Below are 20,613 nucleotides of genomic sequence, written 5' to 3'. Positions count from 1 at the left end.
TTCTCTGTATATGATGAACTAATAGGCTAGTGTAATTATTCCCTTTTTTTTAATTTTGGACATAGTTGTGAATCAGAAGCTGCTAGTTATGTAGAACATGGAAAATGAGCAAAACTGCATGGAACAAAGACTGTGGCTGTAAATAAATAAATCACAGGGATGTATAGTACAGCATAGGGAATATAGTCCAAAATATTGTAATAGGTTTGTATGGTGATGGATGGTAACTGTCTTATCGTGCTGATCATTTTGTAACATATATAAATGTCAAGTCACTATGTTGTATACCAAAAATTAATATTGTATGTCAACTATACTTCAATAAAAAAACTTCATTACCAACAACAAATTATAAAATCACAAAAGAAATGACACTGAGTTATTCTTTGATCAAAAAATATGCGGGGCGCCTGGGTGGTTCAATCGGTTAAGCATTCGACTTCGGCTCAGGTCATGACTGCATGGTCTGTGGGTTCCAGCCTCGTGTCGGGCTCTGTGCTGACAGCTCAGAGCCTGGAGCCTGCTTCGGATTCTGGGTCTCCCTCTCTCTCTGTCCCTTTCCTGCTTGTGCTCTGTCTTTGTCTCTCAATAATAAACATTAAAACAAATAAAAAAAAAGAATATGAATTTTCCAGCTTCCTTAATTCCCCACGAAATCAAGAATTATATACGAGAAATATGAGATAGCATGAACAAAGACATGGAGAGATTTAAAGCATCATCCACTCATTGTTCTGAAGTGTCCTGATGTGGCAAATGAGATAGGAACATTCTCGAAGACATGTGAGAAGCTAACTGCTTATTTTAAGAGAGCATTACAAATCAGATTATGGAGGTCTTTCACATGATACCCCATTTAATATAAGCCCCACAAATCTATGTGTTGAGGTAGGTAGACATAAGACTCTTTCATTCTTTGAAGTAGAACAAATTCATGCACATTGGTATCCTGATAATTTCTCAGATAGGTTTTAATTATAGTATATCTGGAAACATCACTGTTCTTTCTGCAATTCAGTGCTTCCTTCAAGGAGACGGGCCTACAAATCTTCAGCCTAAGCACAATACACCTTGCTTACCTGGCTAAGGAACTAATTGTTTAAAACAATTTTAATGTAAGAAGGAAAACCATAAAAAAAGACTACACCATGATAGTGCTATGAATGAGCAAACTACATTTTAAAAGACAAATCTTGGGGCACCTGGGAGGCTCAGTGGGTTAAGTGTCCATCCATCTCTTGATTTCAGCTCAGGTCATGATCTCACGGTTTGTGAGGTCGAGCCCTTGGTTCAGCCTGTGTTGGGCTTCATGTTGAAGGCTCTGTGATGACAGCATCATGTCTGCTTGGGATTCTCTCTCTCTGCCCCTCCCCCACTCACACTTGCGCTGTCTCTCCCTCTCTCTCTCTCAAAATAAATAAATAAACATTAATTTTTTTAATTCTTTAAAAAATAAAGAAGCCAGATATAAATGATTAACAATATATGATATTCTTTATATAGAATATAAAAATAGCCAAGACTATTCCATGATGTTACAAGTAAGTATTCATATCCTGGAGGGAGTATTTAGAGACTGAGAAGGAGCAATGGAGGTCACAGTGGCACTAGCAATCTTTGTTTATTGATCTGCATGCTGGTTACACTGGGGCATTCAGTTTGTGTAAATTTAGTGAGCTAAACATTAATTGATTATATGTGTAATTTCCTATATATTTGTTAGATGCAAGAACAAAGGTTAAAAATTATAAAACGGAGAAATGCCATGTTCAACCACACAAAAAGCTTTGAGCCCAGATCTCTGAGTTCACGTTCTTTCCTCAATTCTGTGACTAATAGTTGCAAAACTATGAAGGTTATCTACCATTTATTTATTTATTTTGAAATAGAGAGACAGCAGAGGAGGGGCAGAGAGAGAGAGAGAGAGAGAGAGAGAGAATCCCAAGCAGGCTCTGGCCTGTCAGCACAGAGCTCGATGCAGGGCTCGAACCCACGAACTGTGAGATGATGACCTGAGCCGAGATCAAGAGCCAGACACTTAACTGGCTGAGCCACCCAGACACCCCACAAAACTATGAAGCTATCTAAAAACAGGAACAAAGAAAAAAAAAGACTGCACACTGAAGCAGAGGATGGCACCCACTGCAGATAAATCCACATCTGTACTTCGTGTGCTGACATTTGACAGAATCTTGTTTAAATAAGGAAAGTTGTCACATACTCTACAGTGCTATGTATCTGAGATAAGTACTAAATGTAAACTTGAATTAGATTTCAGTCAAAGAGCTTTATGTCATCACATATCCTTCTATACAAGACTAAAGGTATATAAAAGTGAAAAATTACAATAGTTTCTGGAAGATGACACTCACGTAATAAAAATGCTTTTTTACTTTACTCAGTCTATTAAAAAAGCTACTTCACAATGTCAAAAGAATTATTTTTGGTGTAAAATAGTAGTATGATAATATCTTAGGTCCCAGCCATATTTACTTACAGAAGAGTATATATTATCAGATAATAAAAAGCTGATTTTGTCATCTTTACAACTGATAATAATCTTTGCTTTTGAATTGATTATATAGATATTTAAATAAAATAGAAAAATGGCAAGGAAAGGCATGTGGCCACCCGGACACATGCTGCAGAAGCTAGACAGAGCATGCAATCTTGGTGTGTTCAGGTGATAACCCCTATTTTCAACCTGCTAAACGAGTCATTGAAAAGTATTTTCCAACCACATGCTGCTGCAAACTACCTGAAGAAATTAGTTTACAGATGGAATGGAATAGCTACAGAAACAGGCAGGAATGGTCTGTAAACATGAACTCTTTCCTACACCTCCTCCTTTCTAAATGCGAGGGAGAGAGAAGATACATGGTTGGCTTAATTGTAGTGAACCACAAGAATTATTGCTGACACTTCTACCTCCCCCCCAATCCAAACACCCAAAACCTCACCTTAAATGGCACCTAGTATTGTAACAGATTTTTCTTGTCTTTTATTAAAAATGTTTTATGTCTTTCTTGTTAAACCTACATGTCTCTTAGTCATAGATATCTGATTTCTGCTAGCCTATTTAACATTAGTGTCTACTTTCATTTTTGCTACTATTATTTTTTTCCTTCAAATATATATAAAATGGGGGGGGGGTAGGGGGAATTAATCAAGTAACTTTAAGTAAATGAATATTGTGTGCTCTCCTGCCAGTATCTGTATCACCTATATTGTCAGATTAGATTTTTACATGGACTTGTCCAATGGTTTGCATTTAGTAAGAGGTCTGATTGAGAATTATTTGAGAAGGAATTATGAATTCTAAACCTATAGTGTCTTAGAGAATGTTAATCTTGAAATAAATCAGTAAGAGTGGGGCTAGTAAAATGATTTCCATTTTTTTTTCACTTCAACTTTGAAATAACCCCTGTTCTACTAATGGGATTGCCAAACCCTGTATTTGTTTTGTTAAGGATGAGCATTCTTTCAAATATAAATCCATGTAAGTCAAGGAACAACTGTAAAAGAATGTCTTTGTACTTTTATATGACTTTGTATATATGCAACTAAAATGAAATACATGGCTTCCTTCAAATTGGATTCATGTTTTAGCCTGAATTTGGTTTTGGCAACTATTAGAGAATAAGGCTTCACTTTGAACTGGTCCTTTAAGGTACAGAGTTGGAAAATGAAAAATATCTTAAAAAAGTAATCGAAGTTTTAAAATTTATGAACCTCAAGCAATACAATAGTTGAAACTCAAGTATATATATTTCTATTCCTATACCAATATATTATATATATGAATACTGAAGCTTTATTACAGTTTTGTAACACACATATATATCCCCAAATCCTCAGTCTTATATTATAGTCTTTACTATACTCACTCCTTATATCTCAATATATGTTAGAGGATGCTTGCCAATTTCCATAACAATTTTTGGTTGTTGGCTTCCAAATGAATCTATTAAATAATTTGATAGCAACTGATATCTTTACAATTTCTAAAATGGTTAAATATGTATTAAATGTATTAAAACTGTAAATATGCTCTACAAAATACATTAATTATATCTCCTTTAACATACCTAGTGGAATTTTTCATTTTCCATATAACTTTTAAACATCATCATTTAGATTTACACAGATATTTCATATTTTTGGTGATATTCTAAATTGTATCAATCTAAAATATTATTGTGCTTCTAGAATATCAAAAGGCAACTAAATTTTGTATAATAATATATCTAGTGACTTTGTCACTAGATATATGATTCTAATTATTTATATGCAGACATTTATGAAATCTCTGGGTACACAATCATATTTTTTGAGAATAGTTTTTAAAAATTATATTTAAATATTGAGGCACCTGGGAAGCTCAGTCATTTAAGCATCTGGCTCTTGGTTGCAGCTCAGGTCATTATCTCATAGTTTGTAAGTTCAAGCCCCATGTCAGTCTCTGAGATATGAGCAGGGAGCCTACTAGGGATTTATTCTCTCCCTCTCTCTCTGTCCTTCCCATGTTCATGTTCTCTCTCAAAATGAATAAACTTAAAATATACATATATATTTAATTTAATAACTTGGTTTATGACTTATAACTTATAAGTTATTATTTATAAATAATTTATAAATGCAAATATATAAATTATATTTTGGAATATAATGTAAATAAGATTATAAATAAGATTATAAATATATATAATTTTAAAATAATTTAATTTTAAAGTAACATGAATATGTTTTTAATTTTTTTGAGGTAGCTTTGGTGAATTGTATTTTTCTAAAATTTTTTCTATCTCATGTTCTTCCAAATTTATTGGATATATTATTTATGAAATATAATCTTATTTCTTGTTGTCTGAAGCATTTCTACCCTGTCCCATTTTTATTGATCATATTTGTTGTATACTTCTTCTCCACACTGTTCTTGATCTTGCCAGATAATTGTTATTATGCCTTAGATTCACTGATATTTTACATTATTTAAATTTCTCATACGTTGAGCTTGTGAATTTTCCATTTCAGAGACTCTATTGTTCAGCTTCCAGTTCTCTACTCATTATAATCATGCTTTCCCTTAAAAGGTCGATTTTATTTATGGTAGTTATTTTACAGCAATTGTCAGCTAATCTATCATGTCTGTCATTTGGGGACCTGAATTTATTTCTTTTTTCCTGTCATTTCATCCGTTTCTTCTAAAGTCTAGTATTTTTTTATTGGTAATTTGGCATTTTGTATTGCACAAATATCCATACTTTATTTTCTACATTCAAAGAATATTATTATTATTATTATTATTATTATTATTATTATTATTATTTGGGAAAGATAACTTACTTATAACTAGAGCTAACATTTTGAGGCTTCTTTTAAGTTTTATTTTGTAGTCTTTCCTCAAGAGTAGTTTAAGACCTACTGTATATCCTTATCCTTTAGATGGCTCTGCTGAATACATATGTTGAATCTTATATCCTTATTTGGGGAGTAGGAATTCATAGTCTCTCAGCTATGAGTAGTCTCTGAAATATGTTCATCAACCTTTTGGGTTTTCACCATATGAATATGAATATTGGTATCCAACAAGAGACTAAAGGAGATGCCATGAATGTACTTGTAAATTTTTTCTTGGTATATCTCTCCGTTTTGTAATTTTTCCCTTCAAATCACAGCTGCCTCAGCTACCAAAAATTCTTATTTCTTGTTCAACTCACTATAGTCGTTGTGCTTGGCTTGGGTTACTCATTTTTATACCCTGCCAGGAAAGCCTTTTCACAGGACACTTGAGGTTGTATTAAAGCTCACTTCATTTGTTTTCTATCAATTGCAGAGCACAGTCCTGTGCTATTTGCTTTCCTATTTTCTTGTATATTTTCAGTATCCTTCCTATTTAAAAATGAAATGAATGCAACTAGGTGCAGCCCCCCTGGAAAACAGAAAAGATTAAAAATAGATCCAGTAATCACCCTACTGTGTATTTACCCCCAAAATACAAAAACACTAATTAAAAGGGATACGTGCATCCCTATATTTATTGCTGTTTTGCAGCATTGTTTACAACAGCCAAACTATGGAAGCAGCTCAAGTGTCCGTCAACAGATGAATGGATAAAGATATATGTATCTTCTTTATTCAGCCATAAAAATAGAATTAAATCTTGCCATTTGCAAAAACAAATGTTGCTAGAGAGTATTATGCTAAGTGAAATAAGTCAGTCAGAGAAAGACAAATACCATATGATTCCACTCATATGTGGAATCTAAGAAACAAAACAAATGAGCAAAGGGAAAAAAATAGAGAGAGACAAACCAAGAAACAGAGTTTTAACCACAGTGAACAAACTGATGGTTACCGGAGGGGTGGTAGGGGGGATGGATGGGGGAAACAGGGGATGAGTATCAAAGAGTACACTTACCATGATGAAAAAAAATACATTAAAATGCTTAAAAAATAAAAATGAAAATGAAATGAGAAGTCTTGTACTAGGTACTCCAACAAGGCTAGAAGTTAAAGTTTATACTTGTCTGTTTGGTTGTTTTTGAAAATCCACTATGCCATTATTTAGAGCTTCCAATATTTTTAAAAATATGTTTCTTTAAACAGGAGGAGAATGAATTATTTTAACCACCACATCATATAAATCTATTACCTGTAGACTATGCACGGCTGGTATATACTTTCTGTTGATTCTCACTCAGGTTTGGCATTTCTTATTTCCTTGTATCCTTTGTAATATTTTATAGCTTACTGGCCATTGTCTTTAAATGATAATTAGTATTCTCTGAAGTCAAAGGGAGTTGCCTGTTCCCTCTCTCTTTTCCTTCCTTTCTGCTACCAGAAGATTGAGAAAATCCTAAACCAAATTGAAGATGCAAAAGTCCCTGACTCACCCAGGCTGAGTGAACTCATACAAGACAAGGTCACGTCTGCGATCATAAATTCCCCAAGACAATTTTTTTTTATTATTCTCTTCTTTTCCACTTTGTGGCAAGGAAACTCTCCCTGCATTTCTCAACACTTATTCACTTTTACTTGAAGATTAGCTCTTTAGCTCAAGGTAAGGAAAAGTGACAAAATTTGGGGCTGTAATCTCTATCTTTGTTCTGCTTCAACCAGCAAACCAAATATAGATGATTGAAGTATGGGTAAATGCCATGAGGGCAAATGTATCCCTCTCTCTCTCTCTTTTTTTTAAGTTTATTTATTTAAGAGAGAGAAAAAGAGAGAGAGAGAGCACAAACAGGGAAGAAACAGAGAGAGGGGGAGAGAGAGAATCCCAAGCAGGCTCAAAATCACAAACCATGAGATCATGACCTGAGCAGATATCAGCAGTCAGACAATCAACTGACTGAGCCAGCCAGGCACCCCATGGGGGTAAATGTATCTTTAATAAACAGTTTATTTTCCCCTTTTCTTACTATAGGTTTTATTTTTTAAAAGACAGGAAAAAAAAAAACAACAAACAAACAAACAAACAAAAAACACCCAGGGGTTTCCTACTATCTTTTTCAAAATACTAAAGATCTCAAATATCTAATTTATATACTTTTTACTGTTTATTTTGAGAGAGAGAGAGAAAGAAAGAGACAGGGTGAGGGGCAGAGAGAGAGGGAGAGAGAGAATCCCAATCAGACTCCTCATTGTCAGTGCATGTCAGTGGGGCTCCAACTCACAAACTGCAAGATCATGACCAGAGCAGAAGTCAGACACTTAACCAACTAAGCCACCCAGGCACCCTGCTATTTTATATTTAATACAGCATATTATTTTTGCTTTCACCTAAGCAATTTAGCTTCCACTATTAGAAATATAATCCCTTGTGAATACTTTTAAGAATTTTAGACTTTTATTCAAAATGTTATTCTAAAGGGATTAAAGCACTTTGTAATGTCAGCTTAGTTCACACTTGAGCATGATGGAAATTGAGGGAATACACAAATGTTTTAATTTTGATTATTTAACACAGAGGGAATTAACGTTCCATTGACTGCTTTCTTAATATGCAAGCATTAGAGCTATTGAAGTCAGATAAACATAATTTGATATTTTATAAATGGCCTAATAATAATATCCAAATGGATAATATTCATCATTTTGAAATTGATTTAAATTTATCAAGAGTGTTATCCAGTAAACGGGTATCCATCTCTGAGATTATTTGAATTTATAATGTTAATACAAGATATCAGAGCCAAAGGAGAAGTAATGTACAATGATGATTTGACATCACTCAGGCTATTGATTATATAGGCTATGTCTTAAATACTCATATATATTTGAACAAACTGTGGCTTTATTAAATTCAAACATATGGCAATGGACTGACTCAGCAGCACAGATTTCTACTTTCCAGGGTAACACTTGTATTATAGGATTATCATACAGTCCATATCCCATTAGAAAATATTGCTGTTAGAAATATTTATTTTGAGATAAAGGTGTTTCTTCTTGTACTTCCCTAATTCCTCCATAAGCCAAATCCTTATATTTATAATAGTACTTAGTATTCTAATATTGAGTTTAATCCACAATCAACATGAACTGAACAAACACTATTTGGGGCATTAAATGAGGTATTGCTTTTGGTACAAAAAAATTCTAAAAGACCAGCATTCTATAGGCAAAATGGATTGGAAAGTGAGTAACTTACTTGAATTCTTTCAGGAGAAAAATGTTTCATTGGACTTTAAGTCCATCATCATTCAAATTAATTGAACCAGGATAACCATACTTATAAATGCTGGAAAAGGTCACAGAAAAGAAAATCCTTCCTATACACTCATGCCTGAAAGTGAGCATTTCCCTAGCAGCAAATTTTTGTTATGCTCCACTACTTAAGATATTGTTAGGGAATGTTAAAAGGATTTGCCATGGTAAGTCCACATGGTTAGAATTATGGTATGAGGAAATAGCATATCCTAGAAACCATGTTAAAAAATAAAGCCTTTAAGATTTACAAGACCCCATTAATAGGACATAAAACAGGAAGCAAGTAACATTAAAATTTAAGTTGCCTAAACATCCACCTCCAGATATGAAAGGAAGGTTAATTTATTAACCTATATCACAAAATAAATGGAGAATCATAAATGTGTTCCGATAAAATGTTTTCCCTTCTAAAAATAAAAAAAGCCTGTACAAATAACAAATATATTTAATTTAAACAAGTATTACAAAATTCTCCCCTATATGGCAATCTTTAAAGAACTCATTTTGTTAATAGGTGAAATGCTAGGAAATAATTTAAAGTGTTATTTGATGGTTGTCACAAAATATGATCAGTTTATTAAACTTGTTTTTCGTTCATTTCAGGAGACTGCCTTAAATAATATTATTCAATCACAGAAGTTTCAAACCCTGACTAATTGTATCTTGAAAAATACCTCAAATCGGGGCGCCTGGGTGGCACAGTCGGTTAAGTGTCCGACTTCAGCCAGGTCACAATCTCGCGGTCTGTGAGTTCGAGCCCCGCGTCAGGCTCTGGGCTGAAGGCTCGGAGCCTGGAGCCTGTTTCCGATTCTGTGTCTCCCTCTCTCTCTGCCACTCCCCCGTTCATGCTCTGTCTCTATCTGTCCCAAAAATAAATAAACGTTGAAAAAAAAATTTAAAAAAAAAAAAGAAAAATACCTCAAAATCCAATAAAATTCAGTGTTTATATTTAGATAATTTGAGAAAATATTTAGATGGTAAATTCTTTAAAACAAAATCCTAACCAAGAGTATTCATGGTTTGTAATAAATTTTATTTATTCTACCAGTGAGATATGTTTGTCATTTGTAAATGGGCTTGGTTAGAATACTAACACTTATTTCATACCCACAGAAATACTGATGGGGTTTCTTTGAGAGTTCAGAACTTACTCAAGTTCAGGGTACAGTGGTGAGGAGTCATAATAAATTGCACATTCCCTTAACTCATCATCTGGAAGTTTGCTGAATAACATAAACAAGTCCCACTTTGTGCAGATTCAATACAGACAAAAAGACAAACACATGATTTTACATTTGAATTGACATTCAAATATCAATATGAAAATACATTAATATCCAATTAGACTGTACATGATTTGATTCCCCTACTCAAATACAACACATGAAATGGAAGATTTGAAGAGAGTTTCTTAGCTGTTCTTTCCACTGCATACAGGAGAATGGCTTCCTTAGTAAGAGAGACAATGTAAACTCTACTATCATGATGCAGATTTGAAGAAACAAGGAAGGCATCTGTTGTTCTGTCTCATAGGTGTACAACTGCATTTCCAGGGAAACCACAGACTTGAAATGGAAACTACTGAAGGCCAGTAAGCACACTACCCAAATGTGGAGAAAATTGCAGTGGAAGGACTACCCAGGGTTCACAGAAGATTTCACTGGTTTAAATTAAATCCAGGGACACTAGAAATCTGGTGTGTAAGAATTCTTTCATTACCACTAACAAATGGAAGAATTCTTTATAGAAATCAGGTTTTGTGTTCCTAGGCACAGACTAGAGCATGATTTCCAGCCCCTGAAAATCTGTGGTTAGGTAAAAGAGACATGCCCTGAAATATTAAATATCACAGAATTACACACAGAACATATATATCACATTACAGCACATGTAGTTATTTTTTCGTGAGAAATATCAAAAAATTATATCCCATAAAATATACAGATAATTATTTATAATTTAACAGTAAATTCTGTACAAAAGTGTGCTTTCATATCTTACGTATGCATATGGTTTTAAATTTTTAAAAATATGTATTTATTGTTTAGAGAGAGAGAGAGGCAGAGTATGAGTAGGGGAGGGGCAGAGAGAGAGGGAGACACAGAATGTGAACCAGGCTCCAGTCTCTGAGCTGTCAGTACAGAGCCTGACATGGGGTTCAAACTCAAATACCACAAGATCATGACCTCAGCTGAAGTCGAATAATTAACCGACTGAGCCACCCAGGCACCCCACATATGGTTTTAATTGTACATTTTCAGGGCTCACTGTTTCCCAGATATTCATGATTATATCTATATATATCTATAAATAAACTTATCTTTAGATGCCTATTCAAAATCATCTGTAGATGGTTTGAAACAAATTTCAAACTTTATGTAAACAAATACTTGATCACTTCTCCTCCCAATGACTTATTCAAGTGGTACCCTCTTCAGTAGATGCCACTTAAATCACACCACTGTGCAAATAAAATATTGTTGTAAATTTGACCTTGACCTTTATCTTTCTTTCACACACCATATCTGGTACATTAGTATATTTTCTGGGATATATCTTCATAATGGTCCTGAAAGGATCTCACCTAGATTACAATAATAGTATCAAAAGTGGTGATCATCATCACTAAGTACTTTCCACATTTTGATGTGATCAAAACACATCATCACCATGACAATCATTTGATCACAATGAAACAAAATCCAAATCCTAGCTTTTATGTAAAAGAACATAAAACAAAACAGAAACCAACATAAACCTATATTAACTAGCCCGAAGTTTTTCTTTTAAGTCATTTCCTATCATATTATTCCCAGCTCATTCCTTTTTTTAAAAATTTTTAAAATATTTTATTTATTTTTGATAGAGAGACAGAGCACAAGTGGAGGAAGTGCAGAAAGAGAGGAAGACACAGAATCCGAAGCAGGCTCCAGGATCTGAGCTGCCAGCACAGAGCCCCAAACGGGGCTCAAACTCACAAACATTGAGATCATGACCTGAGCTGAAGTTGGGCACTTAACCGAATGAGCCACCCAGGCATCCCATTCCTAACTCACTCTTTAGGAAGACTTATTTTTTTGCTCTTCTTCATTAATAACAAATTAATTAGCACAGCAGTAAATTTTTCTTGCTCTTCTCCATTCCAGGAATGAATTGCTCTCCAACTCGCTTCTCACCTCATTCACTGTCTGCTCAAATGCCACAGCCTTCCTGGACTATTCCTATAAAAATGGCCCCACCACCATCATTCTTCATCTTCTTATCCTGTCATGTTACTTCCTAAAATTATATTATGTGTTGTTGTTGTTGTTGTTGTTGTTGTTAGCTTTCTGACTGGCAACTAGAATGAAAGTTCCACAATGGCAAGGATTTCATCCATGTTCCTATGTGCCATATCCCCAAAGAACAGTGCCTGGCTCACAGAAAAGATTTTTTTTTATTTTGTTAAATTGATGAATAAATGATGCACAATTGATAATATTCCTCTCTAAAGAATTTAAGATCAATTTTATCCAAAATCTTACAGCTAAATATTTAGGGAACTATGAATTAATGGCACGGTAATAATTAGAAAGAGCTTGAGTCAAAATAAATGTTAACTGTAACCATTAAAATTTGGAAATAAAATGTTCACTTGTAATTCAGTGTCACTACCTTCCCATTTTTCTTTAAATAGGAATTAGACAATTATACTGCTTAACATTTATAATTAATTGTTTTGTTTGATTGTTTTAAAAACAGCTGTTTTGATGTAATCTAAAAGGGTGGAGTAAAACACAACCTACTTCCCTGGAAGTAGCAAATTATGGTTGAGGTACTATATATATATACAGGAGAGAGAAAGAGAGTAAGAGAGGGAGGGAGGGAAATAACGAGGAAAAGAAAGAACGAAAGAACGAAAGAAAGAACGAAAGAAAGAACGAAAGAAAGAAAGAAAGAAAGAAAGAAGGAAGAGGATGGAAGGAAGGAAGGAAGGAAGGAAGGAAGGAAGGAAGGAAGGAAGGAAGGAAGGAAGGAAGGAAAGAGAAAGGAAGGAGGAAGGAAGGATGGAAGGAAAAGGGAAGGAGGAAGGAAAGAAACTATTTGCCTTGTAATGGCATAATACTTTGTGTTTTGTAAAATTATGTGGTAAAATGAAGTTTTATTAAAAGTATTATGAACTAAGTTGACCAGGGGTTTAAAATCCAGAAAGCTGACAAAATAAGAAAATATACATACTTAGAGATAGCCAAAGAATGACGAGAATATATTCAAGAAAACTTATGGACATATTTCCAGTAATTACAATAACTTCTTCATAATTTCCTTCATAGTAAGCCATTTTGAATGATGTTCATGATGCATTTGTTGAAACAAGCAGGCAACAAAAGAGCATGTATTGTTTGACTTTAACTTTATTACACTACACAAGGCACATTGTCCTTGTCAGCCTTATCAATTACTCTATTAAAATTTATTTATTACATTGGTTTGCAACCGTGTCTCAGAAACATGTGCTGGCAACTTTTCACTCAATTCATGAGGTCCTACTTCTAAAAGATCAATTACCTTATTATATTTTCTAGACCATTACCTGGGATTGAAGTAAATCTCACAAGATAATTACTTAGCTTGTCCTTGTACTATTAAATCTGAGTTTATTAACCTTTCTTAACACAGGAGAGAATTTACAAGATTTGTAGAGATTTTTTGATAACTGTTTGTAAAAATGTCTTTACTAACCTTTCATATCTTGTACAGGGTCTCATACATATTTTCAGTATGCATTACTATTTTATCTGAAACATAGGAAATTAGTACATTTTCACACACCTAATTTATAAGCATCAAAGTTGTGTTAATGAAAGATAGTATAGCTCTTAAAAGTATAGTCTGCAAGTGAAGTACAAATTAGTCTATCATGTTCAATATTCTCTAATAACAGCAAATGTGATGAGAAGTTAATCCAATGACAAGGATGTTCCCTCCTTTCCTTGCAAGATTTGTGTTTGTACTATTTTTAGTACATTAATCTTTTGCTATCTTAAAACGCTAGCCTGTTGACCATACTATATTCTAGCATCGAATTTTTCTTTAATGATTTCTGACTCAAGAGTTCTGAAATTTAGATGAGAAGTTGATTGCTTTGGGGTAAAGAACATTACAAGTATGTGATTAATTTATGCCCTAAAATATAAAAAAAAAGAAGTAAATGGAAAAAAAATGGGGCTTTTCTTATTTGATTAATTAAAGTGTTAGACACACTTTTATAAGAAGAACTATAGAGATGAGAAAGAAACGTTTGGTGTTCAATATTATTCTCAAAGATCTCGCCAGTGCAGTTTAACAGTGAATCAATGAAGTACACACATGGAAACAAAGGGGAGAAAATGCAAAATTACAATTGCTTGCAAGTAGGATTTTATCCTTGAAAGCCCAGGATCAAGCATTAATATATCTAAGATATTAGAAAATTCTATACAAAACCACATGACCTAATTAACACAAAAATACCCTTTCTACAACAAAAATACACAAGTAGAAATATATTTTTAAAGTAGACAACAAAAATATAACAAGAGACATCCAAAAATTATGATAGAAGAAACACTTTACTAAAGGTCAAAGTAACACTTTATGTAAAATGAGATATTTTGCTTTTGGAAAGGAAATCAATAGTCAGTAGAATCTCATTAATGTTATTTGAGCATAGTTTTATGCAATCTTTTGGAATGTTAGCTTTATTTATTATTAAAATGAAATAACCCTCACCTTTGATCCAGCCATTCTACTTCTAAAAATCTGCCATACAGATATGGCTGCAATGTGAAAAATATTTATGCAAAAATAACGTATCCAAATCTTTTAATAGAATAGTAAAAATTTGAATACATCTTAAATATCCAAGAAGAGGAGACCACTAATTACAACATTTATGAATCATTGTCTCAGTTAGTACTATAACATGGTTGGATAATATTTCTTAAATGATTATGCATATGTAAAAATAAAGATACACATATAAACAGAATAATATTCATAATGTTATCTCAGTTATGAAAAAATATATAAAAGTGTATTATGTAAATATATCCCTTTAGTGGAGTAAAGCTCATCAAAATGTCAAACATGATGATTTCTGAAAGGTCAAATTTCACATGATTACATTCTTTTATGTCCTTTAGTGTATGACTTAAATTGTGGATGCTATACACCTGTCATTTTCACAAAATCTCTTTTATCAATTAAAGGGAAAAATTAAAGTGGAGCTAAGAATGTATTTTTGTTTATATGACTATTACTTATCAGTATATAAATAATTAACGGAAAAACACAGAACAATATGATTTTAACAGTAATATATAAAATAAGTGATGCATTACTTTTAAAATTAATATTAGGAATTTAGAAGTTTTTCTCCTGAAATTATTTTGTCATTAGAAGCTATTTAGTAATTTATTATTATTTTATAGAATATTGTGTAGAACTTATACGTCTTTAAAAGGTACACATAAATCATACAGATGTATTAAAAATTGTCTTTAAACATATGGGGAAAAATACTGCTGTGAAAATACATGAAGAACTGGATTTTAACTCTATTTTCTATACCTTTAACTAAAGTCTTGATTTGGAAATAGACATTCATTCAGATGTGTTTAACTTTTGAAAAAAAAATAGAAATACCTGTTTAATATGAAACTATGTAGTAAGATGATATACATTTCTATTATTTCTATACATGCTTTTTCTGTACTTATAAACTAATTTTGCATTTTTTTTTTAAATGAGGGACTAATCACATTATGGTGACAGAAACAGAATACTTTCATTATTCCTCATTTCTACATTTTTTTTTAGTTTTCGTCTTAATCTGTGCCCTATAAAAATGATACATTATCCTCCACTTTAATATATAATAATTTTAGTCTCATAATTGAATATCCATTCATTCAAACATTAAATGAACATGTATTTTGCATCATCCATATACCCAACACTAAACTAGGCTCAGTCATCTGTAAAAAAACAGAACTGAAAATTCTTAACTTTGAGACAAATCCATAATCCAATAATTAATATATACTAGATACATTAATACTATAAATAAACAGTATTATTGTTGTACAAAACTCATGATAGGGAGTAACAAATATATTTTCCATCGCAAGAAATAGAAACCTTCCTACAGAAAATATCTACAATTGGATGTAAAGCTTGAAAGATCTAATTTTTCTCCTAATCATAGAAAATGTAAGGTGTTACTATTATACTAATTCAGGTGGAATTATTGTGATTTACATGTTTTGGAAGACAGCTACTTTTGAATTTCAAATAAAAAGCTTAGTGAAAAAGTTTTATCTCTTTCAAGTTGTAGCTCTCTAAACCTGTGACAAAGATTTAAAAACCGCCCTCTGGTGACGTCTGAGGACTTCCTCTGCACCATCTGTGCTTTCGAAATGTCAGCACTATAAGTATCCAATACTGAGAACAAACTGCAAGGAGCTCACAGAAATAGGACTACTAACTTTTATCAGATTCAGCCCACTGCTTGCCATAGATGGCAACAGAAACAACCTGATGTCCTTTACTTGATGAAAATGGTCTTCATCAGAAACGGCTAGAAATGTAGGAATTCATAGAAATGTACTAACACAGTATTAAAAGATTTTGCATAAAAATTAAATTACATGTGAAGTTAAAATTTCATTATTACTCTTTTGGCTGAGATACTATAAGGAACTCAATAAATCTGAATATAGTTAAGTCTATTAAACTTTGAAATGTTTATTACTGACCAAATAATGTAATTTGCTTGTATTTGAATTCAATAATATTTACAAATGATTTCATCAACAAAATGACATAATTATGTTCTGTGTATAATTTCATAGCTAGTTGATAAGAAAAAATCCATAGACTACTCAATCATGTCTTATCTCAACCTTAATTTTTCTTGCAATCAGAATTTTGACAATAGAAAACTAAGGGTTTCTGGAAGGGAGGTGGGCAGGGGGATGGATTAAATGGGTGATGGGTATTAAGGAGGGCACTTGTGGGGCGCCTGAGTGGCGCAGTCGGTTAAGCGTCCGACTTCAGCCAGGTCACGATCTCGCGGTCCGGGAGTTCGAGCCCCACGTCAGGCTCTGGGCTGATGGCTCAGAGCCTGGAGCCTGTTTCCGATTCTGTGTCTCCCTCTCTCTCTGCCCCTTCCCCGTTCATGCTCTGTCTCTCTCTGTCCCAAAAATAAATAAACGTTGAAAAAAAATTAAAAAAAAAAAGGAGGGCACTTGTGATGAGCACTTGGTGTTGTATGTAAGTCATGATCAATCACTGAATTCTAAAATCTACACCTGAACCTAGTATTACACTATATGTTAACTAAGTGGAATTTAAATAAAAACTTGAAATAGGAAAAAAAAATAGGCAAAGGGAAAATAAATAAATAAAAACAAAAAACAGGTAAAGGGTCTGAATACACATTTTTCCAGAGAAAACACACAGATGGCCATCAGGCATATGAAAAGGTTTTCAACATCAGCAGTCATCAGGAAAATGCAAATTAGAACCACAATGATATATATCCCTTTACAATCTGCCAGAATGGCTATTATCAAAAAGACAAGAAATAACAAGTGTTGGCAAGGGTGTGAAGAGGAGGGAATCTTTGTGCACTGTTGGTGGGAATGTAAATTGGTGCAGCCAGCATGGACATTTCTCAAAAATTTTAAAATAGAACTACCATATGATCCAGCAATTCTGCTGGGTATCTATCTGAAGAAAACAAAAACACTGATTCAAAATGATATCTGCACCCTCACGTTCATTGCAGCATTATTTACATAGCAAAGATATGAAAACAACCTAAATGCCATTGATAAATGAATGGTTAAAGATGTTGTACATGCAGTGGAATACTACTTAGCCATAAAAAAAGCATGGAATGTTGCCATTTGGGACAATATGGATAGGCTTAGATGTTATCATGTTAAATGAAATAAGGCAGAGAATGTCAAATACAACATAATTTCACTTACGTGTGGAACCTACAAATCAAAACAAACGAACAAAACCAAAGCACACCTAGATTCACAGACACAGAGAACAGATCTGTGGTTGCCTGAGGCAAGGTTGGGGTTGAGCAACATTTGTGAAGATGGTGGTCTACAGGTACAAACTTCCAGGTATAAAATAAAAAATCATGAGGATGCAATGTACAGCACAGGCAAGAGTCAAAAATATGGTAATAATTGGTAACAGATGGTAACTAGACTTACTGTGGTAAACATTTTGCAATGTATACAAGTATCAATCACTATGTTGCACACTTGAAACTAATATAATATTGTATGTCAACTATGCTTCAATAAAAAGATCAAATGTAAAACAAAAGAAAATTTGTGTTAACGACCTTATGGGATTTAAAAAATATATTTATTCATATACCTATAAACAAATTTCAAAATCTATCATACAAATATCTTCATACAAAAATATATAAGCTAAAGTATGAAGATTGTGGTGGTTTTATGCCAACCATGTGTTATAAACTTTTAAAGGTGTACTTTTTTTCAGAATTAAACCTTTCCATATGATATAGACAATGTTCTCCAACAACTGCATTACTGTATCAAAAAAGAGCAGTTGTATTTTTGGTTTTGTTGTAGAGTTAACACGTTCCCAACCATCAACTTGAAGAGTTGTATAACATAACAATGGATGAATAATTAAATTGTGAGTTATAAACTGTCAATTTCAGTAGAAAGAGCAGCACTGCTCTTGATAATAAGTTTAACTGTTCTTTTTCCCTTTCAAAACTGTTAACCATGACTAATATGCTTTTTTTGGTGCATTACCTAGTTTAAGGATTTGTTGGTATATTCTTGAACAGCTTTAGCTATTTGCATTGCTTTGGGATACAAATTAAAGTTGTCTGGTGCATATGAATCCCCAACTGATGAGAATATTCTTTACTTGTTTCCACCCTTGAGGACAGTAATTACTTGTTTTAAAGTCAGGAAAAAATGAGTAAATTATAAATGAATCTTTGCACTATAAAAATGAATTTAAATCAAAAAAGGGAACATCAATATTGATCTAACATAAACATATTTATATTAACAAATTTTAATTTAGCTATATGATAATCTCTTGATGTAGCCAACAAATCACTTCTCTAATTATACAGAAATGAACTTTCAATAAGTATTCTTTCCTGGATGACATGACATTGATTCACTATAGATAACTGCTGTACAATCAGTTACAAAATGTTCAATAATTAATATTTTACCTAATTTATGCTGTTTATAGCCAAAGTATGAAGAGTTTGAATTTTTATATTCCTAATATTTTGGTGCAAAGAAGAGGCGACCTCTGTGGATTGTCAGATTTAAGCATAAGATCACATAAAACCAGTATTATAGTTACTTAAAGAGCTCAGATTGATCACTATTCAAAATGTGAAAGCAATTTAATTTTATATTGCATATCTTCTAATTCTCTATTTTCTCTTTATTGCTGAAAAAGGTATTTCTTATAATGCCTTCAAGAATGGGATTAACTTTTTTTCTCCCCAGTGGGCTATAAATATAGATTTCCTATAGTTCTTAATTGAAGTAATTTAGGCCACCTCTTTTCAGATGCAGACTTATTGTTCCCTCCTCCTGACTAGGTGACACCAAGCTAATTAACTCTTTTGTATTATAATCACTTTCCTGGCTTTTTTGCACACTACTTGTCATACAACAGTGTAGAAATAAACACACTGATTTTTTACTATTGTATACTAGTCGACCTCGATGAAAAGACAGTTTATAGTAGCCAGTGAAGACAATGGTGAACAAATGAAACTGACATTTATCAATAAACATGCAGGCAATGCATTTAACTCTAAAACTATTTCCAAACAGGTATGGAAAATTTTATTCTTGTAATTACCAGTTTTTCAGGAAAAGGGGGTTTGCATCTTTTGGCTGAGGTGCTGTGATGAGTATACATGAGCTAATTCAGGGCAAAAACACAATGGCAACTCATCAAGAAAATGAAGTAATAAATATTGCATTGCCAGAGGTTGGCGTATTATATATAATGCAGCAAGTCGTAATAGACAAACCTCCTTTAGAAGAACAATCGCATACTCTTGATAAGAAATTTAATGCAAAATGAAATTAAAAACAAACTGCACAAAGACAGGACACCTTAAAAACGAGCTGAAACTTTGAAGATGGAAAGATAAATTCCTAAATTTGGGGGCACTGGCTTGCGCAAGAGGTGCAAGGCTTTGTGGTACTCGGTGGCCGAAGCCCCGATAGAGATCCCACCATCGTTGTGACTTGACAGTTAGATGACAGAGCAAGAGCTGACCACGACAGCAGAAATCTGAGATGGGAATCTCAGAAAACAAGAACCCCAATTTATCTGTTTAAACTTGGCCAATTCACTGGCTGAACCCTGAATCTCACATTTATAGCATTCATGCTGCCAAATTAAGGCTCAAAGAGTAAAACCAAGATTTGAACTGCCATCCATGACAAGTGAGCAAGAGTTTTCTATTTTTTCTTACTAATTTAATTTCCTACTCAGTACAATTATTACCACTCTCAAAATCCATAGTCTATAATACTTAACATCACAATGTTCAGAATACAATTCAAAACTGTTTAATACATGCAGAGCCAATGATATACAATCAATGGAGATAATGTAGATGTTGACAATATTAGGCAAGGACCTAAAAGTAGTTATTATATCTATGCACAATGAAGAAAACTGTCCTCAGAATGAATTAAAAGAAAAAAAAATTAGCAGAGAAATACAAACTTTTCTTTTCTGTTTTGACGTTTTTTTTTTTTTTTTTTTTTTTTGAGAGAGAGGGAGCGGGGCAGAGGAAGAGAGAATCCTAAGCAGGCTCCATGCTGG

At 33.1% G+C, this 20,613-nt stretch overlaps 1 long non-coding RNA gene across 2 annotated transcripts in view; it reads left to right on the top strand.

Moving 5' to 3' along the window:
* The window catches only part of LOC109498786, a 34,863-nt gene extending 22,471 nt beyond the window's left edge, over window positions 1-12,392 (top strand). The window contains exons 5-6 of one of the 2 annotated variants that reach the window (XR_006595951.1): window positions 6,607-6,701; window positions 11,859-12,392. This is a non-coding gene — a long non-coding RNA (uncharacterized LOC109498786). The remainder of the gene's footprint in view (window positions 1-6,606; window positions 6,702-11,858) is intronic. The other variant, XR_002155688.3, reaches the window with a different exon arrangement.
* Window positions 12,393-20,613: the final 8,221 nt, after the last annotated feature.

The sequence above is a fragment of the Felis catus genome, chromosome A1 (genome assembly GCF_018350175.1).
Source record: "Felis catus isolate Fca126 chromosome A1, F.catus_Fca126_mat1.0, whole genome shotgun sequence".
Lineage (NCBI taxonomy): Eukaryota > Metazoa > Chordata > Mammalia > Carnivora > Felidae > Felis > Felis catus.
Note: the sequence above shows the minus strand (reverse complement) of the source record. Positions and strands in the feature narration are given on the sequence as shown.